The sequence below is a fragment of the Phyllobates terribilis genome, unplaced genomic scaffold, assembly GCF_046119375.1.
Source record: "Phyllobates terribilis strain yellow unplaced genomic scaffold, ASM4611937v1 Scaffold_51__1_contigs__length_9155689, whole genome shotgun sequence".
Classification (NCBI taxonomy): domain Eukaryota; kingdom Metazoa; phylum Chordata; class Amphibia; order Anura; family Dendrobatidae; genus Phyllobates; species Phyllobates terribilis.
The window spans coordinates 5228646-5243737 of NW_027362811.1; the positions used below are offsets into that span (position 1 = coordinate 5228646).

Consider the following 15092-nt stretch of genomic DNA (forward strand, 5'->3'; position numbering starts at 1 on the left):
GAAATATTCCTGACTGCTTATTTTTTTCCCTATTGGGACAACAAAAGAAAAAGAATATATCTAAGAAGGGACAATTATATGGACTGAGACAATTATTATTCGCTGACACCTTGGGTAAAATGATATAAATTCCTGGGTTACTGTAAGGAAATGGACAAACGGTCCAGTATAGTATTTCTGAGAAGGTTTTCTGAAGCCATACCGGGGGTAATTAACCATTGTTCCATATGTGTATGGATTTCTTGACAGCGTTTCTTCATATATAAGCTCCCTTTCCAAGCATAGTGTCATTTATCCTGGATTTTAGTTCTGTTATCGTTGGGGGAGAATTGTCTATCCAATGTAGTGCCAACAACTATCTGGCTTGGAATAATATTCTGGAGCTAGCTATTGCCATATGGGAGTCTGGTCTACGTCCTCTCCCAGGAGTCTCAGGATACAGATTTTAGGTTCCAACTGAAGTTGTATCCCAGATACAGATAGTACAAGAGCGATCACCACATTACAGTAGTCGCCAATATTCCCACATCATATGTATCAGGTGGGCATCATTTTGACCACATCTAGGGCATGTGTCATCCGTTTGTATTAAAATTTTAAATAAAATACTTGGGGATCTATATACCCTATGAATGAGAAGAATTTGGGACAATCTTTGTGACTCTGACAATGAAAGATTCGGTGTCAAATCCAAGTTTCCTCAGATAAAGGACCCACATCCTCTTCCCATTTTGTCTTAACGATCAAAGGATATTTACCCAAATGTAGGGCAAGTAACTGCCTATAAATAAGGGATATTAGACATTTTGTATCCACCGCTGTAGCAATGGTATCTATCGGGTGATGTCTATCAATCAGTATGGCGTTTATTCTAGTTGTGTGTTATATGCATGACGTATTTGCAGATACTGATAAAGCACCCTATGTGAAAGGCTAAAATCTGCCTTTATTTGTTCAAAGCTCTTGAATAATCCATTCCTTAAGAGTTGTGATACCGAACATATACCCCTATCCACACACTCACTAACATTATTTAGTTTCTGTAGCTAAGGTAAGTTATAGTTGTGCCATAAAGGAGTATAGTTTGTGTACCTTTCAATCCCCAGAATATTTTTACCCCTATCCCACACCTTATATATTAACTTTAGCTTAAGACCTTTTAGGTCATTTTCTCCAGGAGGCCCCATATCTAGTATGGAGAATGGAAGCTTCCGCTTGGTTTCTTCCATAAGTAGGTGCCCTGAAATTCCACAATATTTGCGAGTACCCATCCCTGAAACCACCTTAGCTGCTTTCTAGAGTTAAGCAGGTCTACGTATGTCTGGAGGGAAGCAGATCATTTATGTTGTCAAGGAGATCAATCCGCTCAAGCAAATGGTAGACTTTAGCGGCTTTCTCTTTTAAGCCTGGATCTGTTTTATTAGTATCCCTCTGAGGACGCATTTGAGAGCTTCCCATTGAAATGGTAAGGCAATTTCATCATGCTCATATTTGTGAAGGAGTCTATAGTCTCGAGAAGGTCTGAGACACAGAGTGAGTCTTTCAGCAGATTAGCATTTAAATTCCCACAGTTGAAGCCTTGGTGGAGTCAGGTATAGTCAGATTACAATATACAGGAGCATGATCTGACCATATAGCAATCCCTATCTAGAGATGTAGGTTGCCATGTAAGCCAGTGATGGCAATTTAATGAAAAGTCTCTAGGGCTATGCATATTGAGTATAGGAGAATAATACGTATAATCCTTTACATCTGGATGTTGCATCTTCCATACATCGACCAGTTGGAAAGACCGGAGCACGTTTAGCAAAGCTTTTGGGTGATTTAGATTGGTGACTCCAGCCCAGGAACGCCTCTAAAGAAGGATCCAAGGCAAAATGAAAGTCACCTTCAATGATGATAACAAGGTCCTACAGAAAATGTTTTAGTTTGTTTAAGTTTTGGTCATCATGTCTTAATTAGGTCACAATTAGGGAGACAGAAGTTTGCCAAAGTCAAAATGTTGGAATAGATGGAGATCTTAAACACCTACATCCTCTCCGTGTCAGACAGTGTTTCTACAATAGTATGCGAGAAACCAGACAATGTGAACTGAGGTCTAAGATGGCAGACATACAAGAAACAGAGGCATGTTCACACTAGCAAAAAAGAAGCAAGACAAAAATATATCTCATACCCTACCATAATTATATATAAATGTAAAGCAAAATTGCATAATAAATATAGGGTACTTAGTGAACTATTTTTGATCAAAAAGTTGAAGTAATGCATATAAAAGGGTAGACAAATAGGACCGGTCCTATTTGTCTACCCTTTTATATGCATTACTTCAACTTTGATATACAGTAAGGTTTTTAATATAGGCAGTATAGGTACCGTCCCAATTTAGGGTCACCTTGCCGCTGGTGGGACGGCTTGTATACTTTTTTTGATCAAAAATAGTTCACTAAGTACCCTATATTTATTATGCAATTTTGCTTTACATTTATATATAATTATGGTAGGGTATGAGATATATTTTTGTCTTGCTTCTTTTTTGCTAGTGTGAACATGCCTCTGTTTCTTGTATGTCTGCCATCTTAGACCTCAGTTCACATTGTCTGTTTTTTTGACTTGTTTGCATTCTGTGCAATTTAAGGGTGTGGCATGCCCTTTGTTGAGCTGATTGGTATATATGTAGCTTACCACGGGCCTAGGTGGTCTGGAGTTGGGACCCGGTCCTATTTGTCTACCCTTTTATATGCATTACTTCAACTTTGATATACAGTAAGGTTTTTAATATAGGCAGTATAGGTACCGTCCCAATTTAGGGTCACCTTGCCGCTGGTGGGACGGCTTGTATACTTTTTTTGATCAAAAATAGTTCACTAAGTACCCTATATTTATTATGCAATTTTGCTTTACATTTATATATAATTATGGTAGGGTATGAGATATATTTTTGTCTTGCTTCTTTTTTGCTACAATAGTATGCTGCAGTGATCTGTGTCGGCCTATACTCCGCACCTTAGACTTCAAAATAGCATTTGTACTGTGACGCCAAGATGAATAATATCTGTTAGTAATCTGAGGTACAGTATATGATCGCCTCTAAAGTGGGTCTCCTGAAGAAAGAGAAAATGAACGTGTTGTTTATTCATATGATAAAACACTTGAGCTCCTTTCTCTCGAACATTAAGTCCTCTGACATTCAATGAACGAGTTCTGTGTTGTGTCATATTATATGAAAAAAAAGGAGGAGGGGAGGAGAGAAAGACTAAGAGCAAAGAGGAGGTATAGATGGTAGATAGTAACGTCTACCTCTCAGTGGCCAAGAGGTATAGATTATGAATATATCGAACACTAGGAAATTACGAAACAAGCAGATCCCAATGCAAGTCCCTAACTGAGGGTTGTCTTTACAGGCGTAAGTCAAACCTTTAGTCCTAGGGTTCCTATTAGGGGGAACCATAGAATATATAGCGAGCAAAGTAATACAGCCTGATATTACAATAATATAATGTGAACAAAAATTAAATCCCGTTCTAAGATATGAACTGAGACATTCTGTATAGTGGAAGAGTGGCACCTAAAACTCTATTTAGATATATCTTATTATAAGCTTAAAAAAATAAGTAAGCATCTGCAAACTGTCTCATCAGGGAAAACAAGATTCATTTCAGGAGCTGATATGATTGGCAGGTTCCTTTCCCGTCTGGATGCATCACCATCAAATTCCTGATCCATTGAAAGCCTTCTGTGAGGTGCCGAAACTCTGTGGCAATGGTGGAGAAGGTGGCCAGTCAGATATATGGATTCTGGGAATGTCCAGGACATCACAGAATGGTCTCATGTCGCTTTGATCTTTCAAAATATACAATATTCATTTTTTTCGGACTTGCAGCTGGAAAGGTACCACAGGAGCACATCAGACCATTTTCCCAGAGAGCATCAAGTACTGGTTTCAATACCCTTCTTTGAGCAAGTGCCATTCAGGATAGATCTGTGAGCAATTGTATGCGTTTTCCATTGAAATCACCAGGACCCAAATCCCCTGCTTTTCTCACAACGGCCTCTTTCACATTGGAAAAATGTATGTGACCAATAATGTCCCTTGGACGCTCAGGATCTGGGCCATGATTGCCTAATGTACGGTGCGCCCTGTCGATCTCCAGCTCTTTATCAATAGGGTCACCAAGGATATAATTGAACAATGTCCACAGTGTTGGCCTGATCGCTTGTGCATTGATGATTTCAGGATATTATTGTGATTTTCTTGGTCATAAGTGATATTAAAGAGACTGTTTATTTGCTGGCTGTGAAGATCCAGTGTTTGTTTCTCAGCATTTTGATGGCCACAACTTGTAGGACATCATCCTCTTATCTCTGTACCTTGTCAGTAAGCTGTGATAGGCTAGAAGTGAGGGGACGTATTTCAGTTTTGTACGTGGTCTTCAGCCTTTGTATATTTTGCTCTCTCTCTTGTTTATTAGGGATAGACGCAATATGAAATACAAGTCAATTATGGCTTTCCTCATATTAAAATCCCTGTGGCTGGGGGAGTATATTTTCCTGTGCAGCAAGCACTGCTCAGTATGTGGGCTTTGGTGAGAATACTGGGAGATTTGTGGAGATGTTTTCTTGTGAGGCCTACATTAAGAGAGAAGTTGGTGCAGGACTTACAGGCTTGAGCTGTCTGGCATCATGAGGGTTAATACTGCTTCTTTTTCCAAGCTGAGATGAGGCAGTAATGGCTCCAGAGCAGGATGATAAGACTTTCGATAAGAAACACTGCATATCAGACATGCTGACCGAGGTGGAGGACCTCAGATTAACCTCCAATCTCGTCTTTCTTTCCCATATCGGCCGTCATGTTTAAGGCCGGAAATTGCTTATAATTCCCCCAGGAACACGGTCTGAAGAGAGTGCTCTCATTGCTATGTCCAGGCCATGTCTTTCCTGTTGATTTTCAATACGTCCGAAGGCGGAGTTGATTGGGAGCAGGATTGTGTGATGTAATAACCTTATGTGAGCCCCAGAAACGCGAGTTGTGACACCAATGGAACGGCGCCACAACGGGAGGTGCGTATGAGTGTTTTTATTTTAACAAGGCCAAACATGAGGAATGAGAAGGAGTTGTTGTTAGAACCCTCCTGTTTGTTTTTGTTTCTATCTTGTGTTTTGCGGTCACGTGACCATCTTCCTATATACTCCAGCTCCGCCCTTCTGGCTTTGCTGGACTTCAGTGTTGTTTTGACTGTCTCTCTAGCCAGGTGCCTTTGTGCCTATCTATCTCTAGTTTGCTTGGTCCTCTGGGACCTCTAGTACTTTTGTCAGTCTATCCTTTGCTCTGCAACAACTTCTGTTAGGAGGTGTCCCATTTTTGTCCCAGTCCTTAGTTCTTTTAGGGACCCCTCCCTTTCTCCATAGGTCTCCGTTCAGACTAGCCGAGGACGAAGGCAGGTTGCCCGCTACAACGTAGGGACTCAGCTTAGTCTTACTGTAGGGATAGCTCTCCCCATCTTACCCTAGTTTATGTTGCAGATCATAACAGTTGTACCAATAGAAGTGGAAAACCCCTTTAAGAAGATACAATTTTCGGTTAGCATTTAAATAGGCTTCTCCCCTGTGTGACTTCCCTGAAGTTTATTAAGAGTTGATTTCTGTGTAAAACATTTCCCACATTAAGAACATGAAAATGGCTTCTCACCTGTGTGAGTACTTTCGTGACTAAGAAGTGAGGATTTCTTCACAAAACATTTTCCACATTCTGAACAGGAAAAAGGCTTCTCCCCTGTGTGGGTTCTCTGGTGTATAACAACATCTGATTTCTGGTTAAAACATTTCCCACATTCTGAACAGGAAAAAGGCTTCTCCCCTGTGTGAATTCTCTGGTGATTAACCAGATTTGATTTCTGGTTAAAACATTTTCCACATTCTGAACAGGAAAAAGGTTTCTCCCCTGTGTGAGTTCTCTGGTGCTTACCCAAATCTGATTTCTGTTTAAAACATTTTCCACATTCTGAACAGGAAAAAGGCCTCTCCCCTGTGTGATTTCTCTGGTGATAGACCAAATCTGATTTCTGGTTAAAACATTTCCCACACTCTGAACATGAAAAAGGCTTCTCCCCCGTGTGAGTTCTCTGGTGGCTATGAAGAATCGCTTTGCGGTTAAAACATTTCCCACATTCATAACAGGAAAAAGGTTTCTCCCTTGTGTGAGTTCTCTGGTGGCTATCAAGAATCTCTTTACGGTTAAAACATTTCCCACATTCTGAACAGGAAAAGGGTTTCTCCCCTGTGTGAGTTCTCTGGTGCTTAACCAAACCTGATTTCTGGTTAAAACATTCTCCACATTCTAAACAGGAAAAAGGCTTCTCCCCTGTGTGGGTTCTCTGGTGGCTATCAAGAATTGCTTTACGGGTAAAACATTTCCCACATTCTGAACAGGAAAAAGGCTTCTCCCCTGTGTGAGTTCTCTGGTGCTTAAGCAAAGCTGATTTCTGGTTAAAACATTTTCCACATTCTAAACAGGAAAAGGGTTTCTCCCCTGTGTGAGTTCTCTGGTGCTTAACCAAACCTGATTTCTGGTTAAAACATTTTCCACATTCTAAACAGGAAAAAGGTTTCTCCCCTGTGTGGGTTCTCTGGTGGCTATCAAGAATTGATTTACGGTTAAAACATTTCCCACATTCTGAACAAGAAAAAGGCTTCTCCCCTGTGTGAGTTCTCTGGTGCTTAAGCAAAGCTGATTTCTGGTTAAAACATTTTCCACATTCTGAAAGTGAAAATGGCTTCTTTGAATTAGGAGCAATTCGTTTTTTAATGCTTATTTTGTGACTTTGATTTTCCTTAGTAGTCGGTAATGAATCAGAAGACAGAACCTGTTTCAAAGGATCAGGTGAAAGATCTTTCCTGTGAAGGGATGATGGTAGATCTGGAGTAATAGCATTCACTTCAATTGTATCCTCTGGGATCTCAAGATCGTCTGATTTAAAAATTGAAGATGTCAGCTGTCCGTCTGATCTCCTGGTACAGTCATCTGCCAAGAATAAAACCAATAATTATTTTTGAATAAAATATTCTTGAATTATATATTTTTTAACATTTCTACTTAAACTGTAAAATAGCAACTCATGTAAAAAATATTGAATTATTCACCAAGAAAATTACAGTTCACAGTGTAATAGAAAACTTCATAGCAAGACCAAGTAGAGCGTGATGTTCAACTGTTTGTTCATTCAGTCTCCCAAATATGGAATAAAAAGCCAAACAATGTTATATAGGTGTAACACCAGCTGTCTGCGGACTCCTCCCTTCTGGCGCTTTGCCTCTCGGTATAGTAATCCATTTCTTACTACTAGGAACTCTAGCTGCCGAGTCAGCAGGACAGATTCCTCTGTTCTTAATGCATTCTTTTCGGGCCTCCAGCCCCTCTTAACCCACCATTGGACTACCCCCACCGACCAATCCTCCTGCTGCGCCTTTCTGACTTGATTACGAGTCAGTTGAGGGAGAGAGTCTGGGGTTACATTTGTCACTCGGCAGTACAACAACGGCAGCGCTTCACTGGATACTCCTAAGAATTTAGCACAGCACTGCATAGGGAGGGCATTAGTTTGATGTCTATGGCACAGAGTCTTCACCTCAGGGGCAGGGACCTCTATCCATCCTCCTTCTTCTTCCTCATTTAAGGGTTCCCTAGGCAGCCGAGAGTGTGTCTGATCCCTGGTCGATATTTTAAGCTGAAATCGTACAAAGAGAGTGCGGCAAGCCACCAGTACCCCGTGGCATCCAGTTTTGCTGTGGTTCTCACGTAGGTTAATGGATTGTGTCGGTATGAACCATGAAGTGTACCCCATAGAGGTAGTCATGCAGCGTGTGCACTACAGCCCATTTCAAAGCCAGAAACTCCAGTTTGTGAGCTGGGTAGTTGCGTTCACTGGGAGTCAATCCTCGACTAATGTAGTAAACGGGACACAGACAGCCATCATGGTCCTGATAGAGAATCCTTCCTAGTCCGTCGAGAGAAACATCTACATGTAACACATATGGTTTACTGGGGTCTGCATAGGCCAACACTGTAGTTTGGGTCAAACATGACTTCAGTTTCTCGAATGCCTCATCGCATACAGGTGTCCATCTTTTCCCAAAAAGTTCATTAACTCGGAAGTAGACTCTCTTTCCTGACCTTGAGGAGTGGGCTGTCCTCCCAGAAGGGGGATACCCCTGGGTAAGGGCAGTTAACGGCTTCACAATCTGAGAGTACTGGGGTACAAATCTTCGGTAATATCCACAAAATCCTAAAAAGGACCTAAGCTCCCTCAGTTTGGTGGGCTTAGGCCAGTTTACAACAGCCTCCACGTTGGCAGGGTCGGTGGAAATTCCTTCTCTGCTGATTATGTGCCCCACATATTTCACAGTCGTCTGGCAAATCCGGCACTTGTCAAGGGACAACTTCAACCCAGCCTCCTTCAACTGATCCAGCACCTTGAACAACCGCTGGTTGTGTTCTTACAGAGTCTTCCCAAAAACAATAAGATCATCTAGATAAACCAGGACCTCACGTAAGTGCAGGTCCCCCACTATTTTGTCCATACATCTCTGAAAAGTGGCCGGAGCACCTGTCAGTCCTTGAGGCAGTCTCTGAAACTCGAAGAACCCAATGGGCCAGACAAAAAGCGGTCTTCTCTTGATCTTCTTTTGACATGGGTATCTGATAGTAGCCACTCCGAAGATCTAACACAGAAAACCATTGGCTCCCTTGCAGGAAATCCAAAGCTTCATCGATTCGGGGAACAGTGTACTGGTCAGGGACCGTACGTTTGTTCAAGGTACGATAATCCACACACATCCGAATAGCTCCATTTTTTTTTCGAGCTATCACGAAGGGGGAAGCATAGAGGCTACTAGACTCTATGATGACTCCTGTGTCTAACATACCGCGTAGATGCTGCCTGACATCCTCGATATCCAATCTTCGGGATCTTTCTCGGAAAGGATTTTGATCCTTCAACCGAATGCGATGCTCTACTCCTTGGGCGAGGTCCATGTCCCATTCGCCTAAAGAGAAAGCTGCCCCCCGCATCATCATGCCGTCGATGACCAGCCCCCTCTCTTCTCCTTTCAGCTCACTTCCTTCAAAACAAGGGTCAAAGCTTTCAGGCTGTAGTTCCCTCTTCTCCTCCTCCGTTCTCACATAGGCTTCCAGACAGACTGGGTGGATGGATAGGGTCTGCGAGTAATTTTCTCCCCCAACTTCCCAACACCACTGAGCTATCGTACGGAAGATGTTGGCATTTGTTCCCACTATGACAGGTGATGGTCTCTCATCTCATCTGCCTCCGGGTAGATTAGCGCTATGATGGGTATCTCTTTATCCACTTCAACAACAGTCTTTGGAAATTGCAGTGTCACGGACACGTACCCTCTGTAGGGGTAGCTGTGCTCACTCAGTCCCCCCACCACGAGTCCAGACAACGGTTTCAGAGGCACGTTGGATAAATATCTCTTATACCATCCTTCGAAGATGATGGACACTTGAGACCCGCTATCCAGCAATACTGTACAAGGTTGACCATTGATATATGCGGGGACATGTGGGGCAAGTCCCACTAAACCTTCAGGCAGTGTTTTCGATGAGGCACTATTGGATGGGGCGGTAGAGTAGGTCTTAGTTGCTGATGGGGGCTCAGTATGGGGTTCTACTGGCCCCCTTTTCCCGTTTCCAAACTGCCTCTGAGTGTGATGGGGAAAATGTGAAGAGTTCTTTGAGCTCCACGTCTTAGGACACTGACGAGCTATATGGCCTGGACTCCCACAGACAACGCACCCTTCTGGTTTCCTACTCTCTACTCTACAGAGGTCATCATTCTCACTTCCTGAAGCCAGTGTTTGCTTCTCAGCTACCTCCGCAGCACTTTGTAGCCACTGTATTGTCTTGGCCTGGGCACTTAACAATTGTGTAATCTGCTCCCCCTGTTTCTCGATGACTTTCAACAGTTCCATCTCTCGGCAGTCGGCTGCTGGCTTCAGGGCAACAGTAGTCACCCGAGAGGATGTCTTCTCTCTTGCGGCCAAAATAACCTCCTCCTTGCGAACTTCCTTAAGCAACTCATGAAAAGAACCAGGAATCTTCTGTCTATCACAAGACCTCATCTGCTGTGCAATTGGATCATTAGTGAGAGCTCCTCTGAGTACTTGTTCCAGACGACACTGATCATCTTCTTTAGGGCTGACTCCACCTTTAGATACTATTCTATGAACCAGCTTATCTAGTCGGTATAGATAGTCGGGCATCTTCTCATCTGGCTGTTGGTAGGTGGTACGGAGTTTATAGAGTAGATCAGTAGCATCTTCAGGGGATCCAAAAGCATCTTCTAAAGCACTCATATAATCTTGATAAGTTGCTAGTGGCTTGCTCCGCCAAGCAGCCTGCACCACTTCCATAGCAATACCTTTCAAACGTTCTACTATTCTCTGCTTCTTTACGGCATCAGTGCCCTGCCACTCTTCTAAGCACAGTAAAGTGACATCCCTCTAAGTATCATATCCTTCTTCTCCAGCAGGGGTGGGGAGGGCACCCGAGAAAGTTCTTAGACAACGGTAGTTCCCTTCTGGCTGCATCTTTGCAAACTGACTAACTAACTTTTACATAGCTGTCATAAGCACATCAGCAGGGGCCGCTGTCTCTTCAGGACTGGCTCTAAGTGGAGTAGAGGGCGGACATATACTAGTCTTTCTAGGTTGAGTGGTTGATTCCTGTTGCTGGGTCTCAACTTTGGACTCAGTAGGCCAAGTGATCTTCCATTGTCGACCATACTCTGGGGACATGGCTACAATGGATGGGAAGTATTTTTTCCTCAAGATCTGCCCGGTTGAGATCAGGGCTCTGAGTAACTGTCCCCCCTTTTCCTTCCTGCGGTCGACCACTTTAGGGTGGGCAAGTTCAGTGAGTCGGTTAACTATTTTCAGTATCTCTTCATCAGACGCATTACAGAGCTCACCACTCACTGCAAAGCTTTGTTTAGCTGTAACATCCATCTCCTCACACCACAAATACACTTCTTGCTCTGTTAAAGTCTCCATAGTAAATACTCCTGTGTTAGTTCTGGATCTCAGCAGTGCCTCCACTGTAACACCCCTTTAGGGCTACCACGGTACACTGGGTGTTATGGGGGGTCTCACCTCTCTAGGGCGCAGTGCCTCCACCCGAATCTTGATTGGAGCTCTCTCTCTGGGACTGCAGAAGGACTGTTATCTTCTGCCAGGGGCTGATTCGGGAAGCCCCTGCCAAGGCTCACTACACACTCACCGGGAACAGGAGTAAAACCGTTTAACAGGTTTATTGCTATGCAGCAGAATTGAGGTGGGTTTAAAGGAATAACATACAATACAAGTAACAGTGCTCTATAAAAGTCATATACACATCACAATCTACTTCTACTCCGACCCTGCAAATATAACGTAGCAGGTTTTCCCTTTTTGTTTTAACTCAGTCCAAACGTTGGGGCCCAGTTGCCGCGGATGTTGGCGCGCAAATGAGAACCGTTGGTGCACTTAGATGAATATTCATGTCAATAGTCTGGGTTGTAGTGTACTCACTGTAAATAGCGCTGGTAGAACCACAAGTCTCAGAAGGGCACTCACTGTGTGTCTCAAACGGTCGGATGGTTCTCTGGACACCAGCTGAAACATGAATGGGGGTTAAGGCATCCTGACTAACACCAAATTTGCATGCACACTAGACCACCCATGATGCTGACCTATGATAGAATGGGACATACCACTGAGGTCCCCAGGCTGATACACCCTAATTCAAATTCTGTTTGGCCTTATTTCCTGGTATTTCCCATGTGTCCAGGTGGTGGTTTGTGTGCATGTAAATTTGGTGTTAGTCAGGATGCCTTAACCCCCATTCATGTTTCAGGTGGTGAGTCCTCATGTCGAGATGGGACACTTTCAATGACTCACCAGGGGAGAATGTAACACCCGCACAGGGAATTGTTAGGGCAGCTACTGGTATACTGGAACTTACAGACACTAAGAAGAGCTTTGCAGATGCTGTTAAACAGGGACCTACAGACATTAACCATTTTTCCCCTGAGCTGCAGTGGACTACAATTCCCAGGGACCCTTGTTTCAGTCAGATGACACAGCCTGGAAGGATAGAAGGAGAGAGAGTGGATTGGATGATGAGGGACTTGGAGGAGGGAGCTGGGAGGAGGTGAAAGTGAAAGTTCAGAGAAAAAAGAGCGTGGCAGCTTGCTGTGAGAGATGGAGCGGTGTGGATCTGCATTCCTCTATGCTGCCGAGTGTGGCGGCCCCCTCTGAGATACCCGCGCTGCTGGAGAGCATGGTCTTGTCACCCTCTGAAGCAAGTTACATCAAGGACTCGGAGAGCCTGCTACGTTATATTTGCAGGGTCGGAGTAGAAGTAGATTGTGATGTGTATATGACTTTTATAGAGCACTGTTACTTGTATTGTATGTTATTCCTTTAAACCCACCTCAATTCTGCTGCATAGTAATAAACCTGTTAAACAGTTTTACTCCTGTTCCCTGTGAGTGTGTACTGAGCTGTGGCAGGGGCTTCCCAAATCAGCCCCTGGCAGAAGATAACAGTCCTTCGGCAGTCCCAGAGAGAGAGCTCCAATCAAGATTCGGGTGGAGGCACTGCGCCCTAGAGAGGTGAGACCCCCCATAACACCCAGTGTACCGTGGTAGCCCTAAAGGGGTGTTACATAGGCAAAAAAAATACGAATAAAAACTTCTACTCATCTCACAAAAAACAAGTCCCCACTCAGGTCCATCATTTGTCAGTGGAAAAACAGAGATTTTTACATTATTAGTGGCTCAAAGGCTCTTGAAAAGCAACATGGCTTCTATAAACCAATCCAGCAATATTCGCTCTCCCAAAGTCAAATCTCCCCCTCGCTTCTGAGCCTTGCAGTGCGCCCAAACCACATTTATCATCCATGTATTTGGCATTACTATAGTGAGAAGAACCCACTTCATTTACAGTGTGTCTCTCCTGGAGCACAATCTGGGCACTATGTGTTGGGTAATAAAATGGCATATTAGTAATTTTCACTTTGAAACATCTACCGTGTGCTAATTTTCGGAAAGTGACTGTGGAGTCAAAGTAGTGACAACTTCTAAAGATTAATTAATTGAGGGTCATCATTTTCAAAATGGAGTCAATATATGGGAATTTCTACTGCTCTGATTTTCTGACATTTTGTATGGTGTGGTGTGTCCCATATCCTCTGGGACCTGCTCCGGCGACGTCTGCTTCTGTCACCAGGTGCTGTCCTATTTATTCTGCAGGCGGCGCTGGTGATTGAGAAGACGTCGGGACCAAAAGTTCTGGGCGGCATAGGCTCTGTCCAGCCACTTAGATTAGTTTGCATGGAGCCAGTAGTACCATTAAGTCTGGTGGTATGGGTGTGTGTGCTGTCCAGCTGCAGTAACCTGCTCCCTGCTTCAGCCATATGGAAATCACCACACCCTACTAAAGCTGGAAGCATATTGCCGGAAGCTTCCAGATCCAGCCTTGTTCTCCTCTGGTTCAGGCCTCTGTGCTCAGCTCCCGGCTTGTGTATTTGTTTTCCATTGTGACCTCGGCCCGTTTACTGACTATTTTTCCGTATTCTGATTTTGTACTTTCTCTGCCCTCCTGGTTCTGGCTACCTGACTATTCTTCTTCCCATCTCACTCCACAGAACAACAAGTAACACTATGGGCCAAGCCTAGGAGCATCTGTGTAAGTCCAGATCCCTAAGGAAGAATAAAGGGTGATGGGCAAAACTGTGACTACAGATAATAACACCGACTGAAACGATCAAGCTGAACAGTCTTCTTCAGAAAAAAAAACCTTCAGTCTGTAACTGTAACTACTAGGTAGTTAAAGACTCACATAGGTGAGGCAGGCCGATCCAACCCCAAATAAACTATCATACAGAATGAACATGTAAAAAAAATATAACAATAAAAATATATGTTACATCCCCAACACCAACGTATGTATGAAGGGAGATATCCAACACTAAACTGGAGATGCACTCATTTATGGTGGACCATTGGAGGTATGATGAGTCCTGACCAGAAGAGTAGAGAAAGTATTAGTGCCCCCATTTCAGGAGAGATTGTGCAGGAATCTGAATTCTTTAGGATTGAAAACATAATGTAATTTATGATGTGGAGTGAATCCATGAAACCAGGGCTCGAGCCATGCCACCACATCTCCTGCAGGCGTGAATAGATGTATATTACAGCCATCAGCTATGCACAGCTTAGAGATATGTCATGGCACAGGTGTAATGTTATTTATGTAGTTTTATCCCAATCCTGCTTAAGTTAGTCAGTTTTAAAAGAAATTAAAAAGTCAGAATAAAGGGAAACTCCGTTGTTATTGTACAGAAATTCACACTTGGCCCTCACTGCACATTTAATATTGTCGATAATAAAAGTGAAGTTTGGCCAGAAAGACTGGACCTGGTCTTGTAGGGACCATACGAGCACATTCAGCCGCACAGAAAGGAGAGAAGGTAGATTCATCCAATAAGATATCAGGGATCTAGGAAGCCAACACCATCATTACCCTCCACTTTCTGTTACAGGTCCATCAGAATATTTTCCTTCAAGTGATTTTCTCACTTGTCAGCACATTCTACGTAAGCTGTCATTTGGCTTTGTAGTTTACAGATCTGGGCAGGTAACGGTCAGCGTCTACTAATCCCAGGGGGTAGGTGGATCCCCAGGTTGCAAGTTCTCTAGAAAAGGGTTTTCAATGCCCAAATTCATTTGAACAGTTTTGGGTGGAGAAGAATTTTGTGATCTAGAGGCAAAATGGTGATCACACGATTGTGATATGGCCGGACTACACCACCGATAAAGCAGCCACAGCCGGTGACTGAGAAGAATCTGTGACTTCTCTGCATTTAGTGGTCACTACTCACCTGGGTGGTTATCTGTAGGAATCTCCTCCTTACATTGCTCATCACCCCTCACATATGTCTCTGTACTATGATTATGGGTCAGATCTTCACCCTGAAACAAATATTGTAAAAGTGACAGACAGAAGAAGTCACATCTATGATCAGCTCTAATCCT

At 43.4% G+C, this 15092-nt stretch overlaps 1 pseudogene; it reads right to left on the reverse strand.

Moving 5' to 3' along the window:
* Nucleotides 1–2579: 2579 nt before the first annotated feature.
* The window catches only part of LOC141191715 (uncharacterized), a 46115-nt pseudogene continuing 33602 nt past the window's right edge, over nt 2580–15092 (reverse strand).